Consider the following 8887-nt stretch of genomic DNA (forward strand, 5'->3'; position numbering starts at 1 on the left):
GATTCCCCATGTGTCATATTATTTTATTATATGTTCATGGGTCTCAAAAAATACGTAAGTTGGTAAAGTCTATTTCATGATATTAATCAGAGGCATAATGGTCTTATGACGTACCGAGAGATTTTATTAACGTATTTCATATGCATTTCATGCATTTATACATGCACATTGACCCATGACCAGATGGCATTATTTACGCGTATAAATATGTGTATGTATATATATATATATATATGTGTGTGTGTGTGTGTGTGTGTGTGTGTGCGCGCGCGCGTGTGTGTATGGGATATGGGAAAGGTTATGGCGTTATATACGCACCACCACCTGATCAGCTGGTATACGTTGATGAGTTTGCCCACACTGACCGAGATGATATGATGGGATACCCTCAGAGGCTTGATGATGTTATGAACACATGTACCTATGCACGACATGACATTCATACGTATATGCATGACACTATAAGTATTCCATGATTTACAGAATTATCCAAACTTACAGGTTGAGGCATTTACTCTATATTTCTTCCATGTCTTTTATGTACTTATTTATGTTTCTTACATACTCAGTACGTTATTCGTACTGACGTCCTTTTATTGGGGACACTGAATTCATGCCTGCAGGTATAGATAATCAGTTTGACGATCACTCATGGTAGACGAGATTGGCATTCAGCGAAGGATTGATAAGACGCCACCTCATTCAGAGTGTAGTCGAGTCTATGAGTCATCGTGTCAGAGTTTTGCTACAGATGGGTAGGCCGGTACCTTGTCCATTTGATGTCAAATAAGCTTAAAGGATTTGTAGATGGAGGTTCATTTTGTACAGTATGTCAGAGACCTTGACGGCCTATATGTCTTCATATTTTAAGAAAAATGGTTCAGTGATACATTGTTTTCCCCTTACAGTTGTACATTATAAGTTGTGGCCATGTGGGCCCATGATAGTTACAAAAGGAATGAGTTCAACCAACTCGACCTATATATGTTGTAGTTTTGGTTGAACGATCATGAGTTATAGAGTGGTTCGCTCGGGCCAGCTTGGCACAGGAAGCTAGCCACGCCTCCCAAGGTTCGAGGTATGACAAGTGGTATAAGAGTGGGTCGTGTCCTTGGAAGTCTACAAAGCCGTACCTAGTAGAGTCTCACTTATGAGTGTGTTGCGTGCCACATTTATAATTGAGAGGCTACAGGACATTTAGGAAATGTTACCGTTCTTTGTTTCCAGATCGTGCCATAGAGCTCAGTCGTAAGAAGTCAGTATGAAGTTGTCGCGAGATTTTGAATGCACCAGAGGTGCAGGTATCACAGCATAGCTTTAAAGCGTAGATGTAACTTCTACTTATGTGGAAGGAGGTTATGAAAGAAGCAGAAGATAAGATGCGAGATTGAAAGGTAAGTAAGGTGAAGGTGAAGGAGATACAAGATACTCAAGTACAAAAGGTTGTGAATAGTCCAGACATCAGATAAAAATTGGGTTTTAGTTTACTTTACAAAGGAGAGAAGAGTCGTATAGGCGCATTTACAAGGTCAGAGACAGTTACGAGATTACAAGTATTTGACCACAAGTCGTGGTGCGAGAAAGAGGCCTAAAGGGGGGAATGCCCTAGCCATTGGAATTATTCACAAAACAGTTGCCTAGATGGCAAGAAGAATAGTAAAGTATTCGTAAGAGCTATAAGTTATGATAATGATAAGTGCATCAGTCAACATTCGAGGATGAATATTACAAAGGGGGGAAGGATGTTACACCCCATGTTTCTGTATGTGAAAGTATGCCATAAGTAACGTGATGTAAGCTCAAAAATGATGAAATCCTTCTACAAGGCTAAGGAAGGTTTATCGAAGTATTAGGTAAGTTAGGATGAATGAGACTTTTTAATCATGATTTAAATGCGTTTAAAGTTATGATATGGCTATATATGATGTATGGATATGAAATATAAAGTTTGGGAAAAATCAAATTTAAGTTGCGAAAAAAGAAAAACCGGACTTAGGATTTGCCTTGCGATGAAGCATTTTGTGCAATATATCTTATGTGCTATATGAGATCTTTTTGGGATATATAATATACCAAAATGAACTCCTTGGAACCTAGTTTCAAATGGTCCAAACCATTTGTTCATAAGACATTGGAGTAGAGAAATATGGAGTTTTAAATAGGGGCACCAAGTCACGTTGCCGCACTTCTGAGAAATGGCAGGTTTATAGGCCAAGTTGCGATGCGGTTTTCTCCCAATATATTGGGAGTTACATGGATATTTAAATATGGAATTAAAGCACTATGTGACTAGTTTCCAACGCTGCAAATAGTTTATCAACACGATACTGGAATAGAGAGATACAAGTGTCCAAAATGACACTGCTCAAACTGCCAAGCAGGCAGCTTATCCACCTGCTTGGAGAATTGAGGCGGTAGGTTGTCTTGCTTACACGTTAGCAACAATTTGCAAGTTGTTGTCTGAATTTGGAGTCTCAAATATGAGGGGGCTTATCGGATCATCCTATTCACCTGTAACCAGTATAGGAACTTCATTATCCACTCAATCACACTTATATGTTCTCTTGAGAAGATCTTTAAAGCGAGCGAAAAGTCTAAAGCTGAAATGACTGACTGAATCTATGCATCTTGCCATGGCTAAATTTGACTTGACTCAAGTGAAAAGACCTTTGCTTTCATTTAGACAAAAAGCTTCCATGAAACTTGCAACATGCCCAATTAATATCTGCAAGGAACTGAGGTCGAGTTCTTATCTGATCAATGAATATGGTGATGAGGCTTCACTAATGATATCTGACGGGGCTTTTTGTACTCAGTGGATTAAGAACATAAAGAAGCCAAAAGGTTTCGTTATCTCTTCACAGGAGAATGAATGTAGGAGTAATATTGATGCTCTCTACTTCTGTGGGCAGCCATGTTCCATCCCTGGATCTGTGGTGTAGCTTTTAGGCTCTTCGTATTTGTTCTACGCTGCTTTTTGGGAGGTCAACGGCAGGTGATGTGATGATCTTTGTTCTCATGCTTGTCTTCCATACACTGAAAGAAGTTGTGTTGAGCTTGGTTGACTAATAAGGAAGAGATCATACAGGTATGTTAAGGCTATCCCTTCTTTCTTTTGGCATGATCCAAGCAACAATACATAAACATAATAATATTCCATAAGTGGTTCTACTCTTAGCAGTTAAGGATGTCTATGTATTCATTCCCGTAAAGATAATAATTGATTGACAGAGCAATTGTTAGGAACACTATTTTGAATTTTTGTGAGAGGACAAAAAGATACTATAGTTGAAATAATTCTATATGAAATAAAGGAAATTTATTTTAAAATAGATTACATGATAAATTGTTTCCCCATCGGCTTTCATTGTTTCGTAATTATCCAATGGTTGATACAGTTCCAACGGCATCACCAACAATTTTTAGCTTATTAGACAAACGACAAAATTTGTTTTACCTATTTCTAGGTATGGCAAATGACTTGGAACCATTGTAAGTTCTAAGAAGTAAAAATGCCTTGATGCTTGGATTTTGTTCTAAGACACATCTTGTAATAAGGGGACACAATATTTCTTTTAGATTCTTTTGGTAGATCTATGTCCACTTTGTAAACTTAGTGTGAGTAATGAAGGTAAAATACTCTCTTACTGTTGTGCCTATACGCTAGGAATGGAGGTAGTAAATATGAGTTATATTCACTAATTTAATGTAATTACTTTAAAAGCATGTCTATGTATGTATGTATCTAGTTCCCTATTGAGGTATTTGATAAAGATGTTAATATTTATAAAATAGTGACATTTATTCTCCCATGTGTCATACTATTCTATCATCTGTTCATGGGTCTGAAAAATACGTAAGTTGGTAAAGTTTATTTCATGATATTAATCAGAGGCATGATGGCCTTACGACGTGCCGAGAGATTTTGTTAACGTATTTCATATGCATTTCATACATTTATACATGCACATTGACCTATGACCAGATGGCGTTATATACGCGTATATATATGTATATATATGTATATGGGATATGGAAAAGGTTATGGCATTAGGGAAAGGTTATGGCGTTATATATGCACCACCACCTGATCAGCTTGTATACATTGATGACTTTGCCCACAGTGGCCGAGATGATATGATGTGATGCCCTCAGAGGCTTGATGATGTTATGAACACATGTACCTATGCACAACATAATGTTCATATGCATATAGCATGACACTATAAGTATTCCATTATTTACAGAGTTATCCAGACTTACAGGTTGAGTCATTTACTCTATATTTCTTCCATGTCTTTTATGTACTTATTTATGTACCTTACATACTCAGTACATTATTCGTACTGATTTCCTTTTATTGTGGACCTGCATTCATGCCTGCAGGCATAGATAATTAGTTTGACGATCACTCATGGTAGACAAGATTGGCATTTAGCAAAGGATCGGTAAGACTCCACCTCATTCGGAGTGCAGCCGAGTCTATGAGTCATCGTGTCAGAGTTTTGCTACAGACTTATGGGTAGGCCGGTACCCTGTCCCATTTGATGTCAAATAAGCTTAGAGGCTTTGTAGATAGAGGTTCATTTGGTACAGTATGTCAGAGGCCTTGATGGCCCATATGTATTCATATTTTAAGAAAAATGGTTCAGTGATACAGTGTTTTCCGCTTACAGTTGTACATTATAAGTTGTGGACATGTTGTCCCATGATAGTTATAGAAAGAATGAGTTCAGCTAAGTCGGTCTATGTATATTCTAGTTTTTGTCGAACGATCATGAGTTACAAAGTGGTTCGCTCGGGCCAGTACGGCACCGGGTGCCAGCCATGCCTCCCTAGGTTGGGGCGTGACAACACGAACTCCGATTTACGCCAAATTTTAGAGACATGTATCAAATAGCAAAATGGACCATGCAAATCAAAAAAGACACGGACTGAAAATGCAACCGTTCTTTTGTTTCTAGATCGTGCCATAGAGCTTAGTCGTAAGAAGTCAGTATGAAGTTTTCGCGAGATTTTGAATGCACCAGGGGTGCAGATATCACCGTAGAACTTTAAGGCGTAGATGTAATTTCTACTTATGTGGAAGGAGGTTATCAAAAGAAACAGAAGATAAGATGCAAGATTGAAAGGTAAGTAAGGTGAAGGTGAAGGAGATACGAGATACTCAAGTACAAATGGTTGTGAATAGTCCAGACATCTGATAGAGGTTGGTTTTTAATTTAGTTTACAAAGGAGAGAAGAGTCGCATTGGCGCATTTGCAAGGTCAGAGAGAGTTACGAGATTGGAAGGATTCCGACCACAAGTCGTGGTACGAGAAAGAGGCCTAAAGAGGGGAATGCCCTGGCCTTTGGAATTATTCACAGAACAGTTGCCTAGATGGAAAGAGGAGTAGTAAAGTATTCATAAGAGCTATAAGTTATGATAATGATAAGCGCATTAGTCAGCATTTGAGTACGAATATTCCAAAGGGGGGAAGGATGTTACACCCCATGTTTCTGTACGTGAAAGTACGCCATAAGTAGAGTGATGTAAGCTCAAAAAGGATAAAATCCTTTTACAATGCTAAGGAAGGTTTATCGAAGTATTAGGTAAGTTAGGATGAATGAGACGTTTTAATCATGATTTAAATGCGTTTAAAGTCATGATATGACTATATATGATGTATGGATATGAAATATAAAGTTTGGGAAAAATCAAATTTAAGTTGCGAAAAAAGAAAAACCGGACTTAGGATTTGCCTTGCGATGAAGCATTTTGTGCAATATATCTTATGTGCTATATGAGATCTTTTTGGGACATATTATATATTAAAATGAACGTCTTGGAACCTAGTTTCCAACGGTCCAAACCATTTACGCATACAACATCGGAGCAGAGAAATATGGATTTTGAAATAGGGGCGCCAAGTCACGTTGCAGCACTTCGGAGAAACTGGCAGGTTTATAGGACAAGTTGCGACACAATTTTCTCCCAATATATTGGGAGTTACATGGATATATTTATATGGAATAGAAGCCCTGTGTGTATAGTTTCCAACGCTACAAACTATTTATCAATACGATATCGGAGTAGAGAGATACAAGTGTCTAAAGTGACACTGCTCAAGCTGCCAAGCAAGCAGCTTACCCACCTGCTTGGAGAATTGAGGCAGTGGGTTCTCTTGCTTACACGTTAGCAGCAATTTGCTTACACGTAAGTAGTAATTTTCAAGCTGTTGTCTGAATTTGGAGTTTCAAATATGAGGGGGCTTATCGGATCATCCTATTCACCTGTAACCAGGATATGAACGTCATTATCCACTCAACAACTGTTATATGTTCTGTTGAGAAGATCTTTAAAGCGAGCGGAAAGTCTAAAGCTAAAATGACTTGCTGAATCTAATCATCTTGCCATGGCTAAATTCGACCTGACTCAAGTGCAAAGACCTTTGCTTTTATTTGGTCCAAAAGATTCCATGAAACTTGCAACATGCCCAATTAATATCTGCAAGGAACTGAGGTCGAGTTATCATCTGATTAATGAATATGGTGATGAGGCTTCACTAATGATATCTGACAGGTCTTTTTGTACTCAGTGTATCAAGAACTTAAAGAAGCTAAAAGGTTCTGTTATCTTTTCCCAGGAGAATGAATGTATGAGTAATACTGATGCTCTCTAGTTCTGTGGGCAGCCATGTTCCATCCCTAGATCTGTGTTGCAACTTTAGGCTCTTCGTAATTATTCTCGCTACTGCTTGGAAGGTCAACGGTAGGTGATGTGATGATCTTTCTTCTCATGCTTGTCCTGTATACAATGAAACAAGTTGTGTTGAACTTTGTTGAGTAATAAGGAAGAGATCATACAGGTATGTTAAGGCTACCCCTTCTTTTTTCGGCATGATCCAAGCAACGATATGTAAACGTAATGATATTCCATAAGTAGTTTTACTCTTATCAATTAAGAATGTCTATGTATTTATTAACGTAAATATAATAATTGATTGACAGAGCAATTGTTAGGAAAACTATTTTGAATTTTTGGGAGAGGACTAAAAGATATTGTAGTTGAAACAATTCTATATTAAATAAAGGAAGTATTTATTTTAAAATAGATTACATGATTAAATTGTTTCCCCATCGGCTTTCATTGTTCCGTAGTTATCAAATGGTTGATACAGTTCCAACGGCATCACCAACAATTTTTAGCTTATTAAACAAACGACAAAATTCGTTTTACCTGTTTCTAGGTATGGCAAATGACTTCGAACCATTGTAAGTTCTAAGAAGTGAAAATGCCTTGATGCTTGGAAGTGAATCCCTGACAGCTGATTTTCTGTATCTTATAATATGATAATTGATTCTCTATAGCATTCTGTGAATCGTATATGACATATTATTTAATAATTGGATTTAGTTCTAAGTCACATCTTGTAATAAGGGGACACAGTATTTCTTTTAGATTCTTTTTGGTAAATCTATGTCTACTTTGTAAACTTAGTGTTAATAATGAAGGTAAAATACTCTCTATGCAACTACTATGCCTATACGGTAGGAATGAAGGTAGTAAATATGAGTTATATTCACTAATTTAATGTAATTTCTTTAAAAGCATATCTAAGTATGTATCTAGTTCCCTGTTGACATATTTGATAAAAATGTTAATGTTTATAAAATAGTGACACTTATTCTCTCATGCGTCATATTATTCTCTCATCATCTATTCATGGGTCTCAAAAATACGTAAGTTGGTAAAGTTTATTTCATGATATTAATCAGAGGCATAATGGCCTTATGACGTACCGAGAGATTTTATTAACGTATTTCATATGCATTTTCATATATTTATACATGCACATTGACCCATGACCAGATGGCGTTATATACGCGTATATATATATATATATATATATATAGGAAAGGTTATGGTGTTATATACGCACCATCACCTGATCAGCTGGCATACGCTGATGATTTTGCCCACAATGGCCGAGATGATATGATGGGATGCCCTCAGAGGCTTGATGATGTCATGAACACATGTACATATGCTCGATATGACATTCATACGCATATGCATGACACTACAAGTATTCCATGATTTACAGAGTGATCCAGACTTACAGGTTGAGTCATTTACTCTATATTTCTTCCATGTCATTTATGTACTTATTTATGTGTCTTCCATAGTCAGTACATTATTCGTACTGACGTCCTTTTATTGGATACACTACATTCATGTCTGCAGGTATAAATAATCAGTTTGACGATCACTCATAGCAGATGAGATTGGCATTTAGCGAGGATCGGTAAGACTCCACCTCATTCGATGTGCAGCCGAGTCTATGAGTCATCGCGTCAGAGTTTTGCTACAGACTTATGGGTAGGCAGGTACCCTATCTCATTAGATGTCAAATAGTCTTAGAGGCTTTGTAGATAGAGGTTCATTTTGTACAGTATGTCAGAGGCCTTGACGGCCCATATGTATTCATGTTTTAAGAAAAATGGTTTAGTGATACAGTGTTTTTCACTAATAGTTGTACATTATGAGTTGTGGCCATGTGGGCCCATGATAGTTATAAAAGGAATGAGTTCAGCCAACTCGGCCTATGTATGTTGTAGTGTGGTCGAACGATCATGAGTTACAGAGTGGTTCGCTCGGGCCAGCACGACACCGGGTGCCTGCTATGCCTCCCAAGGTTCGAGGCGTGACACATATGCCCTAGTCCGAAATCATCATACAAACCTGCTGGAATCTTCAAAATCCCGATTCCGAGGTCGTTTACTCAAATATCCAATTTTAGTCAATTCTTCCAACTTAAAGCTTTCGAAATGAGAATTTTTTTTCCAAATCAACTCTGAATTTCCCGAAATTCAATACTGACCATGCGTACAAGTCATAATACCT

The 8887-nt window shown here is 37.5% G+C and overlaps 1 long non-coding RNA gene across 1 annotated transcript; it reads left to right on the forward strand.

Moving 5' to 3' along the window:
• The first annotated feature begins 4942 nt into the window (after positions 1-4942).
• Positions 4943-8509, forward strand: LOC107780286 (uncharacterized). Its single transcript, XR_001646783.2, has 2 exons — positions 4943-8105; positions 8228-8509. It is a non-coding gene; the product is annotated as an uncharacterized LOC107780286 (long non-coding RNA).
• Positions 8510-8887: the final 378 nt, after the last annotated feature.

Source organism: Nicotiana tabacum, chromosome 8, assembly GCF_000715075.1.
Source record: "Nicotiana tabacum cultivar K326 chromosome 8, ASM71507v2, whole genome shotgun sequence".
In the NCBI taxonomy this organism is placed as follows: domain Eukaryota; kingdom Viridiplantae; phylum Streptophyta; class Magnoliopsida; order Solanales; family Solanaceae; genus Nicotiana; species Nicotiana tabacum.